Source organism: Triticum dicoccoides, chromosome 3A, assembly GCF_002162155.2.
Source record: "Triticum dicoccoides isolate Atlit2015 ecotype Zavitan chromosome 3A, WEW_v2.0, whole genome shotgun sequence".
In the NCBI taxonomy this organism is placed as follows: domain Eukaryota; kingdom Viridiplantae; phylum Streptophyta; class Magnoliopsida; order Poales; family Poaceae; genus Triticum; species Triticum dicoccoides.
Window position 1 is genome coordinate 301,596,984 of NC_041384.1, and position 10,829 is coordinate 301,607,812.

The window sequence follows — 10,829 nt, forward strand, 5'->3', positions numbered from 1 at the left end:
TGTCGGGTTTGTTTGATCCCTTTCGAGGGCATCATAGAGGAACCACATCGCGACGATGTGGATGGGTTTATTGATACCATCACTATAGGGGAAGCGAGGAAGGTTTCCGATGCACGAACTACTAGCATACACTTTCCTGTTCTACGTTACTTTGCTATATTTGCTAGTAGATGCTTAATTGGGCGTGGAAACTGTGGAAACTTGAGTGCCCCTGATATTGTTATTTTGTGCCACGCCTTATTTTGTGATGATACATTCAGCGTGGGTGCTATTATTGCAAAGCGATTAAATCTTAACCGTACTAAGGGCCCCATCTTTGGAGGCATCTTCGCCTCGCTCCTAGCTGCACATTTTAACATACCTATTAGGCATTATGAGAAGGAAGAAAAATTGCTGCCTCCCGTTTATTTAGATTATAAGAGTATGGTAGAACACGATTTTATTGTTAAGAATAGGGGAAATGAGCTCAAATACAAATTGTTCTTTGATAAATATCACCCTGAGACTATTACCCTGCCTGCCCCTTCTTTGTTTGATTTATCTGTAGGCAAGTACCTTGTTCCGTTGGAGGCTATTCACGCCTACCGGAACCCTACATCAGCCACAAAGCCAGAGTCGGAACCACGGGTTGATCCTCCATGACAGTCTAATTACCAATGGGATCCGGAGATGATTGCCAATCAGTGGCAATCAAAGTCTTCTTCTTCTCAGTACGACCCCAACTACAACTTTGGGTATCCGCCAGGCCATCCGTGGCATTAGACCAACTTAAGGCCAAAAGCCTAAGCTCGGGGGAGTACGTATTTCTCACCGACATTACATTCATGTTAACACACTCATTGCTAGATGTCGGTGCTCATACTTTTTCATTGTAATATCGATGCTAGTTTATTTTCTCTTTTTATGCTTTCTTCTTGTGTGTTTAATAAACCTTAGGAAAAACCCCAAAAAAATTAGTTGTAGCTTTTAATTAGTTTACTTTCCATGCTTGTAGTAGTAATTAAAAAGAAAACCCCAAAATATTTCATGTTCTTCTTTTGCTTGTTGGGAGCTTTCATGTGTAAATAGTTTTATTTCTTTTCTTTTCTTTAGGGGTCGATAGGAGAAGATCATGATTAAATTGTTAAAGTGGCTCTTATATGCATTATTGTTGATCTGACAAAAGAGCCCATATTGCCTTGTCTTCTCCTATTTATTGAATGCTTGCAGATTCCAGCTTAGTCCAATGCATGTGCACTATTATTATTATCCACATCGTCCGGTCGTGCAAGTGAAAGGCAATTATGACGATATATGATGGAGTGATTGAGATGGGAGAAGCTGGTATGAACTCGACCTCTCTTGTTTTTGTAAATATGATTAGTCCATCGTTCCTGATTCAGCCTATTATGAATAAACATGTTTGCAATGACAATTAGAGATCATAGTTTCTTATGCCATGCTTAATTACCTAGGAGCTTATAATGGTTTACCTTGCGTGCCAACATGCTATTAAAATGGTTGTGATGTGGTATGATAGGGTGGTATCCTCTTTTGAACGATTCAAGTGGCTTGACTTGGCACGTGTTCACGCATGTAGTTGAAACAAAATCAACATAGCCTCTACAATATTTATGTTCATGGTGCATTATATCATACTCATGCTTGCATTCGGTGTTGATTAATTTTAATGCATGTTCATGACTGTTGTCGCTCTCTAGCTGGTCGCTTCCCAGTCTTTTTCTAGCCTTCACCTGTACTAAGCGGGAATACTGCTTGTGCATCCAATCCCATAAACCCCAAAGTTGTTCCATATGAGTCCACCATACCTACCTATATACGGTATCTACCTGCCGTTCCAAGTAAATTTGTATGTGCCAAACTCTAAACCTTCAAATAAATATCCTCTTTTGTATGCTCGAAAAGCTCATGTATCAACTAGGGCTGCTCGTATCTTCCTTGTTAGGCGGGTTATTCTCAAGAGGAGTGGACTCCGCTCCTCACTCACGAGAAAGTGGCTGGTCACCGGGATGCCCAGTCCCATGCTTTATGCAAATCAAATCAAAATAATTGCAAACAAAACTCCCCCTGGGACTCTTGTTAGTTGGAGGCACTCGTTCTTTCGAACAAGCCATGGATTGATGCTTGTTGGTGGAGGGGAGTATAAACTTTACCATACTGTTTGGGAACCGCCTATAATGTGTGTAACATGGAAGATATCACCATCTCTTGGTTGTTATGTTGACAATGAAAGTATACTGCTCAAAATATTATTCATCTTTATTTTAAAAACCGAGCTCTGGCACCTCTACAAATCCCTGCTTCCCTCTGCGAAGGGCCTATCTATTTACATTCATGTTGAGTCATCGTCCTCTTATTAGAAAGCACCAGTTGGAGAGCACCACTGTCATTTGCATTCATTACTGTTAGTTTACATTGAGTATGACTTGAATGGATCTCTTTTACCATGAATTACAATGTCTAGTCAGTCCTTGATCTTTAAAGGTGCTCTGCATTGATGTTTTGCTGTCTCAGAAAGGGCTAGCGAGATACCATCTTGTTATATCATATTATGATTGTTTTGAGAAAGTGTTATCATCCGAGATTTATTATTATTGCTCGCTAGTTGATTATGCCATTGATATGAGTAAACATGAGACCTAAGCGTTATTGTGAGTATGGTTAGTTTATAATCTTTGCTGAAAACTTGAATGCTGGCTTTACATATTTACAACAACAAGAGCAAACAGAGTTTGTAAAAGTTTTTCTTTATTACTTTCAGTTTGTCAACTGAATTGCTTGAGGACAAGCAAAGGTTTAAGCTTGGGGGAGTTGATACGTCTCCGTCGTATCTACTTTTCCAAACACTTTTGCCCTTGTTTTGGACTCTAACTTGCATGATTTAAATGGAACTAACCCGGACTGACGTTGTTTTCAGTAGAATTGTCGTGGTGTTATTTATGTGCAGAAACAAAAGTTCTCAGAATGACCTGAAACACCACGGAGCATATTTTTGGAAATAATAAAAAATACTGGCAAAAGATCAAGACCAGGGGGGCCACACCCTAGCCACGAGGGTGGGGGCGCGCCTGCCCCCTGGGCGCCCCCTACCTCATGGGCCCCCTGGAGCTCCTCCGACCTCAACTCCAACTCTATATATTCGTGTTCGGAGAGAGAAAAATCAGAGAGAAGGATTCATCGCATTTTACGATATGGAGCAGCCGCCAAACCCTAAAACCTCTCAGGAGGGCTGATCTGGAGTCCGTTCGGGGCTCCAGAGAGGGGAATCTGTCGCCGTCGTCATCATCAACCATCCTCCATCACCAATTTCATGATGCTCACCGCCGTGCGTGAGTAATTCCATCGCAGGCTTGCTGGATGGTGATGGGTTGGATGAGATTTATCATGTAATCGAGATAGTTTTGTTAGGGTTTGATCCCTAGTATCCACTATGTTCTGAGATTGATGTCGCTATGACTTTGCTATGCTTAATGCTTGTCACTAGGGCCCGAGTGCCATGATTTTAGATCTGAACCTATTATGTTTTCATGAATATATGTGAGTTCCTGATCCTATCTTGCAAGTCTATAGTCACCTACTATGTGTTATGATCCGGCAACCCCGAAGTGACAATAATCAGGACCACTCCTGGTGATGACCGTAGTTTGAGGAGTTCATGTATTCACTATGTGTTAATGCTTTGGTCCGGTACTCTATTAAAAGGAGGCCTTAATATCCCTTAGTTTCCGCTAGGACCCCGCTGCCACGGGAGGGTAGGACAAAAGATGTCATGCAAGTTCTTTTCCATAAGCACGTATGACTATATTCGGAATACATGCCTACATTACATTGATGAATTGGAGCTAGTTCTGTGTCACCCTATGTTATGACTGTTACATGATGAACCACATCCGGCATAATTCTCCATGACCGATCCAATGCCTACGAGCTTTCCGTATATTGTTCTTTGCTTATTTACTTTTCCGTTGCTATTGTTACAATCACTACAAAATACCAAAAACATTACTTTTGCTACCGTTACCACTACTATCATATTACTTTGCTACCAAATAATTTGCTGCAGATATTAAGTTTCCAGGTGTGGTTGAATTGACAACTCAGCTGCTAATATTTGAGAATATTCTTTGGCTCCCCTTGTGTTGAATCAATAAATTTGGGTTGAATACTCTACCCTCGAAAACTGTTGCGATCCCCTATACTTGTGGGTTATCAGGCGGACTTTTTCGTTGGTCTATTGTTTGAAGCCTCGCAACAAAAATTAGCCCTAGAGAGATGAAATCCATCAGAAATTCATGAGACAGAAAATAGCAAGAGCAGTAGATAGATGAGCGGCGGTGAGTCCAGGCGAGGTTGACGAGGGAGGTGGGGTCATGGTATGTGAGCTAGGAGGCTATGCGGGAGGAGGGCACGACCTACTTTTCAATGGTATATGCCTAATAATAATTGGATGCTAGATGACCAGCCAGTGTCGGCCTTCTTGACAACACACTGTAGGCCGACTTTGTTGGGTTTAGTTTTTTTATTCCCGCACTGTTGGGCGTACCCATTTTGAACTTACAAAGTTTTCTATACCCATCTGAACCTACAAAATTTTCCTATAGCCATTTTGAACATACAAAGTTTTTTTCGATGAACTTTGATGTGGTTTGTTTACAATGAACTTTCATAAGGGAACTTCTCACTCAATTGCACATGTACTGGTTATATTTTCTACTAACTACCCACACGAGAAGCCGGAATGGTTTTCATATTCTTCGCGCGTTTGTAATATTTTGGACTACCAAATTTACTCCATTTGAAAGGTACTGGCTTTGTGGTTATGATCAAATAATAGTGAACTTTGTGCAGGATAAAGTCAACTCTCAGACAACAAAATAACCCTCGCGATCGAAATGTGATTTTTGTTGCCGAGAAACAAGCTAAACTTCTCAAGCGAAAAGGTATTTCCCTGATTAAGAATGTGTGTAAAATTGACTTCTATTTCTTCTTATACAAAATGAACTTCTAAAAATTTGTATATTGAACATATTACAGAAATTCATCACATACACAAAAAATTATGTATTAGTACCATCGTTGTTTTGTGGACGAAGGAAGAAACATTTCTATGCTTACCCAAGGGTATCTTCCAAGTGAATTTGCCGAGGTATTTTTTGGGCAAACCTTGTTTACCTAGTTGTTCATCCTTCATATGAATTTCCCAACATTTTTTTATGCAATGAACTTGCTATCCCAGAAAACTCTCTTCCCCTATCATCCTAATAAAACACTATTTTTTGGTGGAGTGCTCTAGTACTTGAACTACTCTCTTCCCACTTTGTCAAAACTCTATTCCCGCTTTGTCAAAACTCTGTGCTTTTCTCGACTCTTGTATTTGAACTACTCGGAATATTTTAGTTGAACTCTTTTAAAAGTAGTAAAACCAAGCGACGCCGTGGCAGCTAGGAACAAAAAAGAAAACAAAGGAAGCTAGCAATAACACCCTTGCACCATTTGCTTTGGCCATGGAGCTAGGCGAACATGGCAGAGGCTGGTGGTAGTTTAGAATAGGGAGGATGGCTGCTTTGGCGAAGATTGCAAGCATAATTCAACTTGTACGGCAGCTAGCGGTCGATTTGAACTGATGACATATATACATGGTGAACTAGAGAGCATCAATTTTTGCTATCAGAAAACACAATTCATCTTTTCGTTTTAGCTATATATCACACTGAACAAGCATCTTGAACTTGTGCTAAGCAAGCAAAATATCAGTACATCGAATGCCTCAGCGAACTGCACTCATTCAGTCAAGAAAGCTAGGAGACATTTCATAGAGGAAGAAAAATAGAGAGAAAGCCTCTCACCGTTGTGTCGTTGAATGACCTCATCACTGCATTGTCGGTCGGCCTCGGTTGGCGGTGGTGATCGGACTAGTGTACCAACTCTGAATGGCCTGGACATTGCAGCTAGAGCGTGCGTGGCCAGGGACAGGGCAGGGAGGAGGCACATGGGTGGCTGCTCTGGGAGGTTGTGGACGTGGTGGTTGGTGGCCGTCCTCAGGCACGACGAGCACAGGGAGGCCCACTCACCCTTGGACGAAGGGATGGGGATGACCCCTCCATCCAGACCCTCGTGGTGGAGGAGCAAGTCCACCGTTGGGAAGGTGGGCAGCTTCCAGGCGCACGGCGCCCATTCTGTTGGTGGATGTGCGCTGGCCTGTTTGCCGGCGATGGGTGGTGTGACGCCCCCGAGACCGGCGCTTCAGATGCCTTCCATGTATTCTGAGTTCCGTCGGGTGTTTTGTTTTGTCTGTTGCATGCACCATTGCATATTTTGCATTGCATCATGTCATCATGCCATTAATATTGCAACCGTTTCAAAACTCCTTATAAGTAAATTGTATGGATCTTCGATCCATTTAAACCGAGGGAAATGCACATGGTGATATTCTCTTTATAACATATATCCTCCCAATATTATTAGGGAGCTATAAAATAATATTGCATTAGTTTGGAATTAACCGCGAACACTCTTGCAGTTTAAACTCTCAAGTCTTTTCTGCCTCGAGTTTGCTCCTCAAGCATTGCCATATATTCTTTCATCATATTCCGGAGCTCCACCAAAAATCCGAACATTTTTGGACCTTGCTAACCCTCTCTTTCTTTTCAAATCATTTGAATTTAAATCAAATGAGTTTGAATTTAACCTTGCAATCTTGGCCATTCCTATTTCCTCGGAACAAGCACATTTTTGTGAGTCCGGAGAATTTATCCGTGTGTCCAACTTCTTCCCCTACCCTCCTATTTCTTTTTCTTCTCTTGAATTCTTTTCTGCTTAAAAAAAGTAATAATGAGAGAAGGGAAGAAGAGAATGCCAGCCCAACTGGGCCTCTCTGACCCAACCCAGGTCAGCCTCCTCTAAGGCCTCCCGCAGCCTACTAGGTCCTCCAGGCCGGCCTAGTTCCTTGCCCTTCTAAGGCCCAGCCTGCGCCCCTAACCCTAGACCCCGACCTCTCCCTCTCGTTCCTGGCCCGCCGCCACACCTGCATCGCTCGAGCGCATCTCTTCCTCCTCTCGCTCTCTTCCTCACGCACCAGAGGAGGATCCCCGTGCCCGATCCCCCAGTTCCTCGCGCCGGAGATGCTCTTCCTCCCGTTGACGTCCTCCCAGCGCCACCCCTTCCCCGCGCCGCACCGCGACCTCGGGACCCGCCGGACCTCCTTCCTCTACTCCCAGCCGCCGCCCACTCCTCCCAAGCCTCCGCCGCCGCCGAGTTCCACCAGGAAGACCACCCCGCGTGCGACCCAACGCCTTGCTTCCCTTCCCCATGCCTGGGGTTGCTTCCTCGCCCTCGCTGCTCACCCGCGGGCCACGCGGCCTGATGTCGGCCTCGCCGGAGCATGCTGCCAGCAGTAGGTCGCCGCCGAGCCATCTCGCTAGACGCCCGTGCCGGAGACCTACTCGTCGCCTTCCTGCGGCCTCCTTCTCGTCGCCTGCGTTGGTCCCCGCTGCTTCTCTGGGGTATGGAGCCATGGACGCCACCTGCTCGTCATGTCCTCCGCGTGCGTGCATGCCATCGCCATCCGTTGACCTCCTCTTCTCCTTCGTGCGGAGCAGCACCACCACGGGTCCTCGGCCCGAGCTGCTACTCACCACCGACCAACGCCGACCCAGGACAGGACTTTGCCAGGTCCACCCCGCTCCGGCCACGACACCGGCAAGACCACTGTTGCATCAGTACATTGTGTTGTTGCTCGTTGCATGCCAAGACCGCCTCCATGGATTTCGTCAAGTTCATTTTGCCAAGTACCACTACCGTCGACCTTCGAAGCCTCCATGGACGTCAAGTTCCTTACCGTGACCCCAAACATCTACGGAAACTTGTGTGACTAAGAACGTGAACGACTACTGTCGACCCCAAGTTACCCAGATTCGTCAAGTTCCTCTTCGAAACGTGTACCACTACCGTCGAGGACTGATAATACCACTACTTCTACTATCGTCATCGTGAACATCTACTTCCACTACCGTCGTCGAGACAGCGAGAAACTCTACCGACGACCTCAGAACGTGTACGATGACCGTTGTCGAATACCCGTACCTCTACCGCTTCTCGAACATGTACCGCGACTTCCACGGCGGCCGTGAATGACTACTTCCCTTGACGAACTCGAGACGCTTCAAAAACGCACGCTTCGAAGGTATAACCCCGAGACGGCCGCTTGTGGACGAATGCATGTGTTGTATGAAATGCTCGCATTTGCACCGCGCCCGACGTGTTTCTTGCATCTTCCTCGTTGCCATGCCATCATCTCGTGGGACACCCGGTATCCGGGAGCGCCCCACCATCTTTTGCACGCATCTGCACCCTTCTCCTTTGCATCGATATCTTAATCGAGTTACCGGAACCGGAATATTGCCGTGGCACCGTTATCGTTATCGTTGCCGTGGCACCCCTTTTCTTTCCACCACGGTGACAAATGCTTCATAATACTCTTGTCAACTTTTAATAAAAATTGCATAAACTTGCACATGTCATCCGCATCATGATAACAACATCAAGAATGTTTAAATTGTTGTTGCTTTAAATTGCTAATGTATATGGGGATTTACCGGAATTGTTGTTTGTTGTTCCGGCCACATTTAAACTTGTCTAAACCGTTAACTTAATTATGCTTCACCTCTTGCCATACTTAACAACATTTAATATTGTTGAGTACCTAACCGGGAGTGAACTAAATAATTGTTGTGGTGTTCCGTCAATATGCAACTCGTTGCATATTGAGCTCCACTTAACTTGTAGTTCTGCTTGTGCACTTTGCCATGCCATGCCTCTTTAAACCGGACATACATCATACTTGATTGTGCATCATGACATGATTAAGTGATGGTTGTTTACTATGTTGCTTGCCTCTTTCCGGTGTTGCTTCTTCGGGTTGGTTCCGATAACGTCGCGTTTTTGAGGATTCGTTCGACTTCGTCCATTTGTCTTCTTCATGGACTCGTTCTTCTTCCTTGCGGGATCTCAGGCAAGATGACCATACCCTCGAAATCACTTCTATCTTTGCTTGCTAGTTGTTCGCTCTATTGCTATGCCGCGATACCTACCACTTGCTATATCATTCCTCCCATATTGCCATGTCAAGCCGCTAACCCACCTTTCCTAGCAAATCGTTGTTTGGCTAAGTTACCGCTTTGCTCGGCCCCTCTTTTAGCGTTGCTAGTTGCAGGTGAAGACGAAGTTTGTTCCATGTTGGAACATTGTATTGTTGGGATATCACTATATTTTTATTGTTTAATTAATGCATCTATATACTTGGTAAAGGGTGGAAGGCTCGGCCTTATGCCTGGTGTTTTGTTCCACTCTTGCCGCCCTAGTTTTCCGTCATACCGGTGTTATGTTCCTTGATTTTGCGTTCCTTACATGGTTGGGTGTTATGGGGACCCCTTGACAGTTCGCTTTGAATAAAACTCCTCCAGCAAGGCCCAACCTTGGTTTTACCATTTGCCTCACCACCACCTACTTTTACCTTGGGAGTCGTGCTCCCAAGGGTCATCATTATTTGAAGCCCCCGGGCCAGTGCTTGTCTAAGTGTTGGTCCGAACTAGAGGCCTTTGCAGCGCCACCTCGGGGAAACTTGAGGGCTGGTTTTAGTTGTACGGAGCGCTCATCCGGTGTTGCCCTGAGAACGAGATATGTGCAGCTCCTATCAGGATGTCGGCGCATCGGGCGGTCTTGCTGGTCTTGTTTTACCATTGTCGAAATGTCTTGTAACCGGGATTCCGAGTTTGGTCAGGTCTTCCTGGGAGAAGGAATATCCTTCGTTGACCATGAGAGCTTGTGATGGGCTAAGTTGGGACACCCTGCAAGGTTTTGAATTTGCGATAGCCGTGCCAGCGGTTATGGGCAGATGGGAAATATTCAGTTGTACAAAACTTGACACTTAACTTAATTAAAATGCATCAACCGCGTGTGTAGCCGTGATGGTCTCTTTCCGGCGGAGTCGGGAAAGTGAACACGGTTTTGGTGTTATGTTTGAACGTAAGTAGTTTCAGGATCACTTCTTGATCACTTCTAGTTCACGACCGCTGCGTTGCTTCTCTTCTCGCTCTTATTTGCGTATGTTAGCCACCATATATGCTTAGTGCTTGCTGCAGCTCCACCTCACTACCCCTCTCCTACCCATAAGCTTAAATAGTCTTGATCTCGCGGGTGTGAGATTGTTGAGTCCTCGCGGCTCACAGATACTTCCAAACAGTTGCATGTGCCGATGGTACCAGTGTAGATGATGCCACTGAGCTTAAGTGGGAGCTCGATGAAGATCGTGTCCGTAGTCTTGTTTCATTTCCAGTTGATCAGTAGTGGAGCCCAGTCGGGGTGATCAGGGATCTAGCATTATGGGTTGTCTTTATTTATTTGGTTCCGTGGTCGGACCTTGATTGTATTCTGGATGATGTAATGCTATATTAATGTATTGTGTGAAGTGGCGATTGTAAGCCAACTCTTTATCCCTTTCTTGTTCAGTACATGGGATGTGTAAAGATTATCCCTTTTGCGACATGCCTACTATGCGGTTATGCCTCTAAGTCGTGCTCCGACACGTGGGAGATATAGTCGCATCGTGGGTATTACAGGTGGGGTCGGGGAAGAGAAAAAGAAGGGGAGGACTGGAGGAGCATGGACGGCCATGACAACAATGGGGGAGGGCGGCCGCGCCGGTGAGTAGCTGTGGGAAGCAACGCTCGGTCGAATGTGGAGAAGATGTCAGCTCCAATGGATGGAGGGAGCGCCGTCACGATTGGGCAGAGGGGGCGGCGGTGAGGTCAGCAAAGGGGGCGGCAGTGCGG